Here is a 17531-nt window from a genome sequence, read left to right as displayed (position 1 = left end):
CCAGGCTGGAGTGCAGTGGCTATTTACAGACATGATCATAGCGTATTGCAGACTTGAATTCCTGGACTCAAGCAATCCTCCTACTGAACCTGGTTCAATTGTTCCATAAAACTGATGTTTACAGTTTATTTGAATAAACATGGAAATTGACCTTTCTAGTCTTAAAACTTGAGAAACTTACATTTGCTTTACCTGAGTTTCTTTCTCAGGAAATTAACCATCAGAACTCCTAGGTAGTATCAAAAAACTAAAACTTACCAGATCACTGCATCTGAGTAAGACACCAGACCCCTCACTTGTCATGACTGCCTAACTGACCACCTGATTCCTGTTGACCAACTCCTTTTCTTTATCCCTCCGTAATTCCTGCTGTTCCATACACAATTACATTTCTTCATTGCTGTATAAACCCCTGTTTTTAATCAGTCAGGAAGATGGATTTGAGACTAATCTCACATCTCCTTGGCTGCAGCACCCCATTAAAGCCTTCTTCCCTGGCAATACTCATTGTCTCAGTGATTGGCTTTCTGTGCAATGAGCAGTATAACCTAGACAAAACCTCTGGTGTTTTGGTAACGGATTTTGGCTCCCTGACCAGGAACGTGTTGCTCCTGGCTCAGCTGAAATGGGCTGGGAGCTTCAAAAGCCCTCCTAAGCAGCTGCCTGCCCCATTTTTTGGCCAGAGGTGGGTTTTGATCTCTCTCTGGTCCTGCCGCTGCTGGCCCCAACTGTGTTCCTGATTGCTTAGGAAAAACAGCCTTTGAAATTTGTCGTCTGTGTCCAGATGGGTGAGTATCTTTTAGTGGGCACCAGACAATGGTATCTTCTCTTCTCAATTTGGGGAATTCTGAAAGAATTTCCATTTGCAGATTGAACAAGCCTAACTAATGAAGAGAGCAAAGCACCCTGTTTCTGCTTGGACACTCTTGGGATTTGTTTGCTGCTGCAGCAGTGGGATTGTGTTTTGGTGATTGTTTAGGTATGTGTTTTAGTATAGTCATGGAAAACCAGAATTTGATAAACTGGTATTCTTTTGAAATACTGTTTGGCCTCATTATTTTTGGAATCTGGAGAAGTTTGGCCTCTCCATAGGTCTCATTTTGCTGTTGAATGAGAAAGTGGGACGGAATGTCATGTATCCAGTCTTTTATGTAAACAGAAGTAGGCCTGGTCAATACATGATGTTCTTCTGTGGTGCTGTTTGGCCCTGCTGTCCTTTGGAATCTGAAGAGGTTTTGCCTTTAAAAATCAAACTTTCATGGAGAATACTTTACCCAAAATTTTGGCTCATGCCCTTCACTGGATGACCTACTTGGGCAAACAAAGTTTAGCCATGTGAACATGTTTGTAGACCGGTGAGTTTGTATTGCTATCTTATAGCTAGAGTTCCAAGGTAAAAGCCAGTGGATCTTTGTGTGTGCATATATGTTTAGATGTGTTTATGTGTATGTGTATTTATTACGTTATATGATGTGTCTCACAAATTAAGTAAATAAGTCCAAAGTATTCTTCAAGTTCACATGACTTAAGTAACTCTTTAATAATCAAGCTGGCTTTAAAATTATTGGTGAGATAAAAATAGAAATGTTGGGGCAGGGCCAAGATGGCCACCTAGAAGCAGCAGCATTCAGAGGCTCCCATGGAAGAAAACCATAATAAGTGTGTGAATCCTTCACTGGCAACCAAGGTATCCAGGTTCTCTCATCAAAATTGACTAGAAGGCTGGCTTGAACCATGGAGAGAAGGGAGAATAGTGTGGTGCAGTGGCCCACCTGAGAGCCACATGGGGCAGGGGAACCCCTCTACCCCAGCCAAGGGAGGTGGTGAGTGAGCATGCTACCCAGCCAAGAAATCGGTGCTTTTTCCAGGGAAGTGTGCAACCCATGGATTGGAAGGCCTAGCGTCTGAACCCTGGAATGTGCAGATTTTTACAGCCTCTCAGCTGGACTCTGCTTAAGCCTACCGAACTCCTGGGGGAGAGCCGACCAGCACTGGCTGTGGCTGCCTGCTGTCTAAGGCATTTGAGCTCCTTAGGGAAGGGGCAGCAGCCAGCACTGGGACTCACAACTGCCTAACATGCTATGCTAAGCTCCCTGGGTGGGGTAAGGGTGGCACCCATCTCTTGAGCTTCAGGCTGCACTTTTCTCCTGCTGGATGGAGCCAGGGAGGTTGGATGGCTTGGTCCCAAGACTTGTCCCCACACCCCAACACACCAGCTGTGGTAGTCTGTGGCCAGAGTCCCTCTCCAGGCCTGATCCTGACCCATCCTTCCTCACTGAGTGGGGCTTCCCTGTAGGAACTCCTATAATTCCAGCCAGAGGCTCAGGGACAGAACCTGGATATCCCTGGGCCTGAGCCCCTAGTGGGAGGGGTAGCAGCAGTGTCTGTGGACCAGCAGGCTTAGCCTCTCCTCCTGGTAGTTCTGAGGAATCTGGCAGCCCAGACAAATGAGTTTCACCCATTGAAGCACACCTCCTCCACCAAGGGACAAAGTGCTTCATAAATGGGTCCTACTCCGTGTGCCACCCAAACTGAGTGAGACCCTCCAACAGGAGTTGTCAGACACCCTGTACAGGAGCGATCCTACTGGCATCAGGTTGGTGCCCCTTGAGGTCAGAGGTCCCAGAAGAAGGAGCAGGAACATCTTTGCTGTTCTCCAGCCTCCTTAAGTGACATCTCCAGGCATGGGAGTGAATCAGATGAATAGTGCCTGAAGTGAACCCCCAGCAAACTACAACAGCCCTACAGAAGAGGGACCTGATCATTGAAAGAAAACCAAACAAACAGTAACAACAATAGCATCAACAACAAAAAAGAAGTCCCCACAAAATGTCCATCAAAGGGTAAGCGGCCTCAAAGATCCAAACTAGACAAACTCATAAAGATGAGAAAGAATCAATGAAAAGACACTGAAAACCCAAAATGCCAGAATGCCTCTTCTCCTCCAAATGATCGAATGCCTCTCCAGCAATGGCTGAGAAGTGTAGGGAAAATTAGATGGATGAATTGACAGAAGTAGGCTTCAGAAGATGGGTAATTAAAAAAAACTCCACTGAACTAAAAAACATGTTCCAACCAAATGCAAAGAAGCTAAGAACCTTGATAAAAGGTTAGAGGAGCTGCTAACTAGAGAAACCAGTTTAGAGAGTAACATAAATGACCTGATGGAGCTGAAAAACACAGCATAAGAACTTCATGAAACATACACAAGCATACCCAAGTATGAATAGCCAAATCAACCAAGTGGAAGAAAGAATATCAGAGTTGGAAGACCACCTTGCTGAAATAAGGCATGCAGACAAGATTAGAGAAAAAATAATAAAAAGGAATGAACAAAGCCTCCAAGAAACATGGAACTACATAAAAAGATCAAACGACTATTGATTGGAGTACCTGAAGGAGATGGGGAGTAGGGAAACAAGCTGGAAAACACACTTCAGGATATTATCCAGGAGAATTTCCCCAACCTAGCAAGACAGGCCAACATGAAAATTCAGGAAATACAGAGAACACCATTAAGATACTCCATGAGAAGATCAACCCCAAGACATATAATCATCAGATCCTCCAAGATCGAAATGAAGGAAAAACTGTCAAGGGCAGCCAGAGAGAAATGCTAGGTCACCTGTAAAAGGAATTGATCAGACTAACAGTGGACCTGTCAGCAGAAACTTGAAACCAGAAGAGATTGGGAGCCAATATTCAACATTCTTCAAGAAAAGAATTTTCAACCCTCAATTTCATATCCAGCCAAACTAAGCTTTATAAGCAAAGGAGAAATGAAATCCTTTCCAGACAAGCAAATGCTGAGGGATTTCATTACCACCAGGCCTGCCCTGCAAGAGCTCCTAAAAGAAGCACTAAAAATGGAAAGGAAAAACTCGTACTAGCCACTGCAATAACACACCAAAATATAAAGAACAATGACACCATGAAGAAACTGCATCAACTACTGTACAAAATAACCAAATAGCATCATGATGACAGGATCGAATTCATACATAACAATCCTAACCTTAAATGTAAACTGGCTAAATACTCCAATTAAAAGACAGAGACTGGCAAATTGGATAAGAAGTCAAGACCCATCAGTGTGCTGTATTCAGGAGACCCATCTTACATGCAAAGACACACATAGGCTCAAAATAAAGGAATGGAGCAACATTTACCGAGGAAATGAAAAGAAAACAAACAAACAAAAAAGCAGAGGTTGCAATTCTAGTCTCTGACAAAACAGACTTTAAACCAACAAAGATCAAAAAAGACAAAGAAAGGTATTATGTAATGGTAAAGAGAACAATTCAACAAGAAGAGCTATCTATTCTAAATACATATGCAACCAATACAGGGGCACCAAGATTCATAAAAGAAGTACTTAGAGACCTATAAAGAGACTTAGACTCCCACACAATAATAGTGGGAGTCAGTATTTGACAGATCAGTGAGAAAGAAAATTAACAAGGATATTCAGGACTTGAACTCAGCTCTGGATGAAGTGGAACTAGTAGACATCCACAGTACTCTCTGCCCCAAATCAGCAGAATATACATTCTTCTCAGTGCTACATGGCACTTATTTTAAAATTGACCACATAATTGGAAGTAAAACACTCCACAGCAAATGCAAAAGAACTGAAATTATAACAAACAGTCTTTCAGACCACAGTGCAATCAAATTAGAATTCGGTATTAAGAACTCACTCAAAACCACACAATTACATGGAAATTGAACAACCTGCTCCTGAATGGCTCCTGGGGAAACAATAAAATTAAGGCAGAAATCAAGAAGTTCTTTGAAACCAATGAGAACAAAGAGACAATGTACCAGAATCTCTGGGACACAGCTAAAGCAGTGTAAAGAGGGAAATTTGTAGCACTAAATGCCCACATCAGAAAGCTAGAAAGATCTCAAACTGACACTGTAACATAAATAAAAGAGCTGGAGAAGTAGGTGCAAACTAATCCAAAAGCTAGCAAACAATAAGAAATAACTAAGATCGGACAAGAATTGAGGGAGATAGAGACATGAAAAACCCTCCAAAATAATCAGTGAATTCAGGGGCTGTTTTTTTTTTTTTTTTTTTGAAAAAAAAAATTTAAGAAAATAGGCCACTAGCTAGACTAATAAAGAAGAAGAGAGAGAAGAATCAAATAGACACAATAAAAATGATAAAGGGGATATCACTACTGACACCACAGAAATACAAACTACCATCAGATAATACTATAAACACCTCTACCCAAATAAACTAGAAAATCTAGAAGAAATGGATAAATTCCTGGACACATACACCCTCCCAAGACTAAAGCAGGAAGAAGTCGAATCCCTGAATAGACCAATAACAAGCTCTGAAATTGCACTAATTAATAGCCTACCAAGCAAAAAAAGCCCAGGAGCAGACAGATCCACAGCCTAAGTCTACCAGAAATATGAAAAGGAGCTGTTACCATTCCTTCTTAAACTATATCAAACAATTGGAAAGGAGGGACTCCTCCCTAACTCATTAAGAAGCCAGCATCATCCTGATACCAAAACCAGGAAGAGACACAATAAATAAAATCTTCAGGCCAATATCCCTGATGAACATCAATGTGAAAATTCTTAATAAAATACAGGAAAACTGAATCCAGCAGGAGATCAAAAACTTATCCACCACAATCAAGTCAGCTTCATCCCTGAGATGCAAAGCTGTTTCAACATATGCAAATAAATAACCGTAATCCATCATATAAACAGAACCAATGAGAAAAACCATATACAGAAAAGGCCTTTGACAAACTTCAACAGCCCTTCATGCTAAAAACTCTCAATAAACTTGGTACTGATGGAACGTATCCCAAAATAATAAGAGCTATTTATGACAAACCCACAGCCAATATCATATTAAATGGGCAAAAGCTGGAAGCGTTCCCTCTGAAAACCAGTACAAGACAAGGATGCCCTCTCTCACCACTCCTATTCAACATAGTATTGGAAGTTCAGGCCAGGGTAATCAGGCAAAAGAAAGAAAGAAAGGTATTCAAATAGGAAGAGAGAAAGTCAAATTGTCTCTGTTTGCAGAAGACATGATTTTATATTTAGAAAACCCCATCATCTCAGCCCAAAAACTCCTTGAACTGATAAGCAACTTCAGCAAAGTCTCAGGATACGAAATCAATGTGCAAAAATCACAAGCATTCCTTTACACTAACCAAAGGCAAGCAGAGAGCCAAATCATGGATGAACTCCCATTCACAATCTCTTCAAAGAGAATAAAATACCTAGGAACACAGCCGACAAGGGATGTGAAGGACCTCTTCAAGGGGAACTACAAACCACTGCTCAAAGAAATAACAGAGGACACAAACGAATGGAAAAACATTCCATGCCCATGGATAGGAAAAATCAATAACGTGGAAATGGTCATACTACCCAAAGTAATTTGTAGATTCAATGCTATTCCCATTAAGCTACCATTGACTTTCTTTGCAGAATTAGAAAAAACTACTTTAAACTTCATATGAAACAAAAAATGGCCCATATGGCCAAGACAATCCTAAGCCAAAAGAACAAAGCTGGAGGCATCACACTCCTGACTTCAAACTATATGACAAGGCTACAGTAACCAAAACAGCATGGTACTGATACCAAAATAGACATATAGACCAAAGGAACACAACAGAGAACTCAAAAATAACACCACACATCTACAAAATGGGATGAATGTTGCAGGTAAACTTTTTATATAATTTAAAATCTTAAAATCATTTTGGTGCTTATTGGATGTCTGAGTCATTTTCAATTAAGAAATTGTTATGATATGGGGAAATATGCTTCTAAAAGTTGTGGAATATTCTCATCTATAAAATGCAAATACTTGATAATTCAGGATTTCTTGCTTTGTAGGTTTTCACTAAAATTTAAGATTAGTAAGAATATTAGTTAATAAGTAATTCTCTATATAAAATGTGCCAAAGAAGATGTGTTCTTTATGAGAAAAAGAATAATTTTGTATAATTCACAAGTTATCTAAAGTTTAATTTAAATTACGGACTTGAAAAGGTTATTTATGAAACAAGGGAGAAAGGAACCAGTAAGTTGGGGAATGAGATGTGAAGAAAGTTATGGATGTGAAGATATATTTTTGGTAAAAAAGGTTATAAAGAAAAGGATAATTTTATATGAGAAAGCATCTTATATAGTGAACTTTTGTCCTAAAATAAAATGACTGGTTTTTTTCAAAGAAAATTTAGAACAAACAGAAAAGCCAAGCACATCATCAATGGCCTGTGTAAGTCATGTTGTTTTTTCTGGTTTCTCTATATGTCTCTCTTCCTGCACATACAGAGAGAACAGAAAGCTGAAAAAGTTTGGATAGTAAAATATTCTTTAAAACATGACAGAAATTTGGAAAATTTCTCATTAACTCATTAACATTGCTCATAGTTAAAACTCTAAGTCTTGATAAAGGACAATTAAGAAACATTGTAAAGAAATACACTGGCAGTTTCGCAATCGTTCTCAATATAGTTAAGCATGAAGCCAGATTTAACATGAAGCCAAATTTTACATAAATGCTTGCATTGCTTTGTTTCACACTGTACTATTCTGCATAGCTAGTAGTAGCACTAAAGTACTTACTGGTCACATGCTTTAAGTGAATTTCTTAATTGCATAAAATGTATATAGCGGTGAGGTGTACTTAAATGCATTAATTTGCATTATCATTCCTGTCATTTTTTAAGGGCCTGGGTAACACTGTAGCCTCCAAGGTAAACTGAGTAGGAAAAAAACTGGGGGTTGATTTCCTGTTTATTTGTTTTTGCATTTAATTTTCATTTATTTGCTGTTTGTTATCCTTTGAGTTTTACTTACATATACATATACACAAACCATTGTTGTTTTGTAGTTTGTAATGGAGGGCTTATATTTGGTTCTGTGCATAGTCATTTTGTTTCCTGTGCATTTCCTACAGTTCATGATTTGCTCTATTTACCTAAAGTTTCTGAGCTACCTTTGTCAAGCCTGCAAACGTTGAGAGAGCACACCAGTCATTTAAAATTAAATCGTTTTTGCTTATCTTCGATGACCTAGAGAGCTACAAGAGCTCTAAGCTTCCTGGAAAAATAACAAAACACTTACATTTATAAGTTCTGAGCAGAAATAGTACATTATTTATTGTGCTATTTGGAAAAGAACAGAAATGTTTAAATGGTGTTTATATCCAAGGTAATTCAATTAATAAATCAATAATTTGAGTCAGTTTCAGATCTTTTCTTTTGGGTAATAAGGAAAAACGATGATATGGGTACAAAGTTTTAAGGTTCAGGAAAGACTAGCCTTCTCCTTATGATAATTATATTGACTTTGATTTCTCTCAAATTACTTTAGTTGTGTTTACCATTATTATAATTAAGTGACATTCACTTGGATTAAGTAGTAATAAAAGGAGTGAAATTTTCTAGTTATTTTTGATCCCAAGCTATTTATCACTGCTTCATGTGTGTAGTTGGAAACAAAATATGTACAAGTGTTGCACTGGTTTGAAGATTCCAGTGGTGAAACTTACCAATCAGTTATCAGTACTGCATCTAAAAACCAGTCTTGGAAATGTGTGATAATACTCTTTTAAAATAGCTGAAAAGAAATTATTGTGTGCTTCTTCTTACTTTGTCCTTGCTTTGTTTTATAATGTTTAGGTGAAAGGAGATTATTTGTCCTCATACTGAATTTCCAAAACTGATATTTGCATTTACCATTTTTTAAATGATAGAAAGTTAATTTTTTTATGAAGGCAAATTAAGAAACATTGTAAAGAAATACACTGGCAGTTTGATATGATAAGTTTAATGTAGAAACTATCGCATTTTTGATGCCTTTGATCACAGTTCTGTCAATAGAATGCTAGTAATTAGATACACGCAAGGAGTCACTTAACCACTTTAATACAATGGTTTGGAAGTTGTGTTAAATTGAGAAATTAAAACTTCAATTTCTATAGGCCCAGAGATTATTGCAGAAGAGGTGGGCATGTGAGATGGTAAGGAACAATTAGTTAAGGGATAAGATTAGTTTCGAGTTTTTCTAGAACTTAAAAATTAATACCAAAAGCACACTGATGCAAAGCCAGCCTCTGGGTCTGGGCCCCTGTGTCAGAATAATAGGGTTCTCTTCAAGCAGTGACCTAATCTTTAATTTAAAAAAACTGTAAAAGCTTATAAAAGGTTTGTAAAAACCTTACTTTATGGTCAAACTAATTTCAAATGTGAGATAGTGTTTAACTTTATTTGGGTTATGTTTATATAGCTGTGTTGTAAATATGTGTTCCAGGATTTTATAAGATTCTTAAAATTCTGATATGTCAATATATGCTGTCAGAAATAATCATGATTATTATGATTTTTTTGTTTTTGAGACAGGGTCTCACTCAGTCAACCGGGCTGGAGTGCTGTGGTGAAATTTTGGCTCACTGCAACCTCCAACTCCCAGGCTCAGGCAATCCTCCCACCTCCACTTCCTGAGTGTCTGGGACTACAGGTGTGTGTCCGCCACTCTCTGCTAATTTATCTTTATTTTTTATAGAGACTGAGTTTCACCATATTGCCCAGGCTGGTTTTGAATGAGCTCAAGTGATCTGCCTTCCTTGGTCTCCTGAAGTGCTAGGATTACAGGTTTGAGCACTGCACCTGGTCGATTATATTAAATTTTGGTATGCCACAAAAATAACCATTTTCTTGACAAGTGTGTCTGTCCTTAGACTTGTCATCCACAATTGTTTTTGCTTTTTTTCCCCAAAAAGTAGCTTATAATCAGCTACAATCTAGGGCTTGCTCTTTGTGGGGAGTTCATGAAAAGGACTCCTAATTGTAGGTTTCTGATAACTTTGGAGATGGTACCATTGAACTAGAGAAAAACCTCCATGACTCTAATAAAAAGGCAGATGTGTTCATGAAAATTACTAACCCAATATGAAGTAAAGTAGGTATTAATTGCATGAACAAGTGATGGAGGACTGGAATAATTTATGGGCTTTTTGTTTGAACATTTGTGATTCTTTTTGTTTTGTTTTTCAGGAATCCAGAGAACTTTTTTTTTATCTTTGAGCTACTTATATCCTTTAACAATTGAATAAAGTATACAGAATTTGAGAAATATTTCACTCTGTCTGCTTAATTTCTCTGGAATTCACAAACTGAATATTCTTTATTCAGAGCAATGTGGTTGTTTGCATAAATTCAATAAGAATCTGTTTTCTTTTATAACAGAGCACAGTTGGATAAACTCCTTATTTTCCCAGAGCTTTGACTGAAATAGTTTTGTTAGAGGTTCCAACAAAGCCAATTTAGGAGAGCCGATATGGACAATGATTCTTGCTGCAGTTTGTGTGAGCAATCAGGCCAAGTATCGTGGGACTGAAGCTTATTCTGCAGGTAGATTGGTCCTGCTGTGATTTGTCTTCGATCAAAGTGGGGAACTGGAGAGAAAATGATTGTGTTTCAAGAAAAAAAAATAAAATTAGGTTAACCTTTGATTCCTGGGTGGCCACATGGTCACCCATGGTATGGAGCTGCCCACAACACCACTCCTCAGCATGCAGCAACCAGAAAGACAGACAACCAGATTCACAATGATTAAGGAATTGATAAATATTGATTTATTAGAAAGGGTTGGGGGTTACTGAAACTGGCTCAGTTGTCTCATAGAACTGATGTGTACGGTTTCTTTTGAATAAACATAGAAATTGACTCTCCCAATCTTGGAACTTGAGAAAGTTACATTTGTCTTATCTGAGTTCTTATCTCAGGAAATCAACTGTTAAGCCTCAAGTTCCCTGATAGTATCAAAGAACTGAAATTTACCAAATAACGGAATCTGAACAATGAGACACCAGACCCCTCACCCATCATGACTGCCTTACTCACCACCTGCTTCCTGTTGACCAACTCTTCTTTCTTACCCCTACTTCATATTTACATGCATGTAGTTACATTTCTTCCGTGCTGCATAACTCCCTAATATTTGTGGGTCAAGGAGATGGATTTGAGCCTGATTTCCCAGTTCTTCAGCCATAGCCTCCAAATAAAGCTTTCTTCCCTGGCAATACTCATTGTCTCAGTGATTGGCTTTCTGTGCACTAAACAGCAGGACCTAGACCAAATCACTTATGTTTCAGTAACACGACCTCAGCTTCCTGAGTATCTTGGATGACAGGCATACAACACCATAGCCAAATCATGCAGTTGTTTTTTATGTCTTAGCTGTTGCTTTTGAAAGGCTCTATATTCATGTTTGGGTGTATTTTTGTTTATTTTTTAATGACGTTTATTTTCTGTCATATTTTATTTCAAAAGTTCTTTTGATCAGGGAAGTACATTTCCTATGAAAAACATTCTTCCCGGAACCCATGAGAGGGGCCACCCCATGCAAAAGACACTCAGGTTGGAATCATCAATCACAGACCAGAAAATCAAATTACATTCCTTATGTAAACCTGATAGAATTTCTTTTTTTCCATGAGAGCTCAAATAAAGTTTAAAGATTCTAATGCAGAATTGTTTACTCCTTAGCTCAGCTAGGTCCAAGTTCTTGTCTCATGACCAGGAAGATTTAGGCATGCAGACAGTTGAAGAGTGAGTGGAGTATAATTTATTAAGCAAAAGGAAAGTTATCAGCAAAGAGAGGGGTTCTGAAAGCAGGTCGTCGGTTGCCCCCTCCCAGTTGAATACAAAGGCTCTTGATATGGTTTGGCTCCATGTTCCCACCCCAATCTCATCTTGAATTGAACTCCCATAATTCCCACACGTTATGAGAAGAATCCAGTGGGAGATAATTGAATCATGGGGCTGTTCCCTCCTTACTGTTCTCATGGTAGTGAATAAGTCTCACAAGATCTGATGGTTTTATAAGGACTTTCCACTTTCACTTCACTGTCATTCTCTCTTGCTGCTGCCATGTAAAAAGTGTCTTTCACCTTCTGCGATGATTGTGAGGCCTCCCCAGCCACGTGGAACTGTGAGTCCATTAAACCTATTTTTCTTCCCAGTCTTGGGTATGTCTTTATCAGCAGTATGAATATATATGCTAATGGGGCTGGATTCCCTATTTGTATAAGGTGTGAATTTCTTGTGGCTCCACCCCATTCCCCTAGTGCACATGTGAGCCCTTAGTCAGCTGTGGGCATGTTTAGGCAAGCCCTCTGTGCAAGTTTCCTTATCTGCATAAAACATCTGGTGTAAGCATTTGTGGGGTGGGTCAGAGGTTCTCCAGGGACCCTTCCCTTGCTGTCTGCCTAAAGCAAGCTGGCTAACTCCTTTCAATTCCTTGTGGCCCGAGTCTTCAGTTGTTTGCACAAGATTTCAGTTTCCTTAATATTTCACATTATTCTCATCATAGTACTTGCTTCCACATCAGTCAGTAGACATGGAGATTGTCATGAGTTTGTTAGATCTCAAAAGTTTCTTGTGACATATCAGATACTTGCAGTGAGAATATGGGTCATCTATTAAGAATGTTTAGCCCATTTTCCACCATTCTTCAGAAAATCATCAATAATTATAGTCCTTTCTTTCTTGAGAGATCAGAATTAGCCTTTTTCCACCTATCAAATTGCCCTTATTGTTCCATGTATCATGTAGTACTACTGCTTAACCAATTATGGAATCACCCCTTCTTAAAAAAAAAAAGTTTTACCTGTTGCCTTAGAGTAGTATAGAACTTACAATTTTTCTTTTGAGCATCATATTTTTCCACTTACTGACATCTTGATAACGCTGTTGGTAGTACTTTGCTTTCTCAAAAACATTCTTTTTAACGTGTTTTGTGAATTTTGTATTTTTTCTTTTTGTCTAACAAGTTACCATGTTTGCTAATGAGTTAGGAAGAAGTAAGCCTTACTTACACATTTTCACTTTGTGCTCAGATGATCTAATCTGTTCTCATAGCATCAGGAACTGAAAAATATTTTGGTCAAGATGTCAAACACAAGCAAAGCATGTATCTGCATGTTACTATAATTGTTTATGTTTTCATACCAATAACTGGCTTTTAAACTATAACCTTGTCTGCCATGCCTACACACACACACACACACACACACACACACACGCACCCTTCTCATCTTCCATCTTTAAAACTTGTAAAATTGTTACATATTTATATGGTAAATCATCTTTTTAAACACTTATTCTACTATGATTGCATAACTCCAGGAAGCAGTTGCAGAAATGGAACCACAAAGTAAGCCTATCATCCCCATCTTTTTGAGATATATCTCTGCTAATTAGGGAAAATGTGAACAATATCAGCTCAGCTCCTTTCTGCAATAATCAAGTGTTCAAAGATCCATGAAGTATCTCCACATCAAACAGTCACATTTCCACATATTTAAAAATCATGGAATCCTTGTATTTATACTAATACAATACACAACTACTTGTAAGTATGTGCTTTATAGACACATATCCAAAACATAGGTTAAGTTTGTATATCAGCAAGGGTCCTGGCAGGAAAAGATGACATGCACAAACTGAGTAATTTGAAGAAAATGTAATAAAAGGGTAACTTACAAAGGTGTAGACAGGGTTTAGGTAAACTAACAAGGATGTTGTTGAAACTGGGACTAGCAACCGCAGTGAGTTGTTACCCCTAAGCCAGGTAAGGAAAAGTAGGAAGCCAGTGACTGGAACTTGAAAAAGGTATCTGTCTGAAGAGAGCTTTTTGAGAGAAACTGGCCTCATGTAGAGGAAGGCAGCCAACACTCAGGGAGGGAGCCTGAGCAATATGTACACTTGACCCTTGAACAACACAAAAGTGGGAAGGCTGACCCTCTGTGTAGTCAAAAATCCAGTTATAACTTTTGACTCCCCAAAAATGTAACTACTCACAGGCTACTGTTGATCAGAAGCCACACCAATAGCATAAACCAATAACACATATTTTGTATGTTGTGTGTATTATATACTGCATTCTTACAATAAAGAAAGCTAGAGAAAAGAAAATGTTATTAAGAAAATCATAACATTTCCCAATTATTAAGTGGCATTGATCATCATAAAGGTCTTCATCTTCATAGTCTTCACATTGAGGAGGCTGAGGAGAAAGAAGAGAAGGGGTTGATCTTGCTGTCTCAAGAGTAGCAGAGGTGGAGGAGGTAGAAGGGAAGGCAGGAGAGGCAGGCACAGTCGGTGTGACTTTACGGAAGTATGTTGTGATTTCTCTCTGAAGTTTTGAGTTTTCATTTCTTTAAAAATGATTCTATACAGTTCCAATCCTTCTATCATTTGCTTTAGCTCCAATGCCTGTATCATAGAAGGGTTCATGCTATTGAAGACGTCAGAAGTAGTCTTAAATAATCAGAATCCAATTGCCATCTTTTCTAATGTCAATTTGTTTTCTGGCATTGCATCTTCTATGTCTTCTTCCTCATCATCTGGCACTGATTTGGAAACACTTATCTCCATCAAATCATCTTCTGTTAATTCCTCTGGTGTGGTGTCTATTAGCTCTTGAATATCTTCAATATCTATATCTGAAAACCTTTCACTCTCACCTTATTTGCCATATCTACAATATCTGTCATAATTTCTTTGATTGGCTCCTTTGAATTCACATACAACATCTGGACACAGTTTTCTTCAGAAGGAATGTATTGTTTTAAGCTTCATGGCTTTCACAGCTTTTTCTATAACAACAATGAAATCTTCAATGGTGTGGTTCCTCCAGACTTCCATGATGTTCTATCAGAGTTCTCTTTGATAGTATTGATGATCATTTCCATACAGTACCGTGTGTGATGAGCCTTCACAGGTTCTTATGACCCCCTGATATAGAAGCTGAGTTGGAATGTTGTGTTTGGGGGCAAGCAGACTGCTTCAAAGCCTTTAGCATTGAACTCACTGGGTTTGGGCCATTGTCCAGGGCATTGTCCCATATCAAAAGAACTTTAAAAGGCAGTCTCTTACTGGCAAAGGTAGTTCCTGACTTCAGGGACAAAGCAACAATGGGACAAATCCAGAAAAAAGTGTTCTTGTTGTCCAAACCTTCTTGTTGTACAACCAAAAGAACTGACATCTGCTGTTTATCTTTTCTCTTTAAGCCTCAGGGGTTAGAAGCTTTATAGAAAGAGGGGCCCTCAGTATAAAACTGACTGTATTTGTGCAAAACAGTAGAGTTAGCCCATCACTTCCTACCTTAAAACCTGGTGCTCACTTCTCTTCCTTACTAATAAATGTCTTTTGTGTCATTTTATTTTTGGAATAGGGCACTTTCATCTGCAATAGAAATCTGTTCAGGAAAATAGCCTTTCTCTTCAATGATTTTCTTAATGTCATCTAGGAACTTGTTTGCTGCCTCTTGGTCAGCAAAAGATACTTTTCCTGTTTTCTGGAAATTTGAAAACCCAAGCCTCTTTCTGAGATTATCAAGCCATCTTTTGCTGGCATTAAATTCTTAAGCTTTAGACTCTTCACCTTCCATTTGCTTTAAGATGTCATATAACATTTTTTGCTTTTTCTTGAATCATGTTAGGATCTATAGATACGCCTTTCTTATAGCAATCCTGCTCCCATGTGAAAGCTGCATTCTCAATATGAGATAAAAAGGTATTTCCCCAAAAATGTAAGGTTTTCTTGCTGCTGGCATAGCTGCAGCAACAGCTTCACAAATTTCTCTTTCTTTTTCTTTTTACAATGGTCCTTACATTGAACTGATTTATCTTGAAATGGTGGCAACCACAGATACAGACCTCAATCTGTGGTACCTATCAAGAAATTCAACTTTTTCTTGTAATGTCATGACTTTTGTCTGCTTCTTGAGAGCACTTTTGGCATCACTCGTGGCACTTCATATGGATCCCATGGTGTTATTCATGATGAAAAATACGTGAGAATTGCAAGTCACTTTTTACTGTGATACACAATTTACTGGAGAGATGAACTGCTCACGCAGAGATGATTAGCGTCACATGGCATTTTAAGCAATTACTTTCAACACATGAGCTCACCGCAATAACAACAGGAGGTGGCTACAAAATTATTACAATAGTACAGTATGTACTACAGTTAACGTTATGCAGTTTTAATACTGCATTTTTAGAATTGTTTATATTTCTTTCCATTGCAAATGGCATCATGTATGGTCTGTGTTTGTGCGCATATGTTTTAATAAATTTCAACTTTTTATAATAGATTTGTGTATATTTTATTGTAGCAAATAATAAAACAGACTAATTTCTAAAATATTTTATGTCATTTTATGTAGCTATGACAAAATTATCTTTTTCCATATTATCATTTCCATTTTATGTAGCTATGACAAAATATCTTTTTCCATATTTGCAGGCCATGCAGTTCATCTGTTTTTTCAAATTGTCATAAATCTCCAAAAAATTTCCAATGTATTTATTGAAAACTATCCACATATGTCTTCTTTTGAGAAGTGTCTGTTCATATCCTTCACCCACCTGTTGATGGGGTTGTTTGTTTTTTTCTTGTAAATTTGTTTGAAACAGACACTTCTCAAAAGAAGACATTTATGCAGCCAAAAGACACATGAAAAAATGCTCATCATCACTGGCCATCAGAGAAATGCAAATCAAAACCAAAATGAGATACCATCTCACACCAGTTAGAGTGGCGATCATTAAAATGTCAGGAAACAACAGGTGCTGGAGAGGATGTAGAGAAATAGGAACGCTTTTACACTGTTGGTGGGACTGTAAACTAGTTCAATCAATGTGGAAGACAGTGTGGCAATCCCTCAAGGATCTAGAACTAGAAATACCATTTGACCCAGCAATCCCATTACTGGGTATGTACCCAAAGGATTATAAATCATGCTGCTATAAAGACACATGCACACGTATGTTTATTGTGGCACTATTCACAATAGCAAAGACTTGGAACCAACCCAATGTCCAACAATGATAGACTGGATTAAGAAAATGTGGCACATATACACCATGGAATACTATGCAGCCATAAAAAATGAGTTCATGTCCTTTGTAGGGATATGGATGAAGCTGGAAACCATCATTCTCAGCAAACTATCACAAGGACAAAAAACCAAACACTGCACGTTCTCACTCATAGGTGAGAATTGAACAATGAGAACACTTGGACACAGGAAGGGGAACATCACACACCAGGGCCTGTTGTGGGGTGGGGGGAGGGGGGAGGGATAGCATTAGGAGATATACCTAATATAAATGACGACTTAATGGGTGCAGCAAACCAACATGGCACATGTATACATATGTAACAAAACTGCACGTTGTGCACGTGTACCCTAGAACTTAAAGTATAATAAAAAATATATATAAAAAGAAAAATATCCACATATAAGTGGACAGAGACCTGCACCCTTCAAATCTGTGTTGTTCAAGGGTCAACTGTCAATCCTAATCTCACTCTTCCATCTTCTGCTCCAGAATCCAGAGGATAAGGAATCCATGATGTAGCAGCATGCTGGGACATAAAGCAGGATGGAAATGGGTAAAAAGTGGGTCTAGAAGGATTAAATAGAAAATAATCCACACAATCACTACACCTGAAAAT

The sequence above is a fragment of the Pan troglodytes genome, chromosome 22 (assembly GCF_028858775.2).
Source record: "Pan troglodytes isolate AG18354 chromosome 22, NHGRI_mPanTro3-v2.0_pri, whole genome shotgun sequence".
Classification (NCBI taxonomy): domain Eukaryota; kingdom Metazoa; phylum Chordata; class Mammalia; order Primates; family Hominidae; genus Pan; species Pan troglodytes.
Note: the sequence above shows the minus strand (reverse complement) of the source record.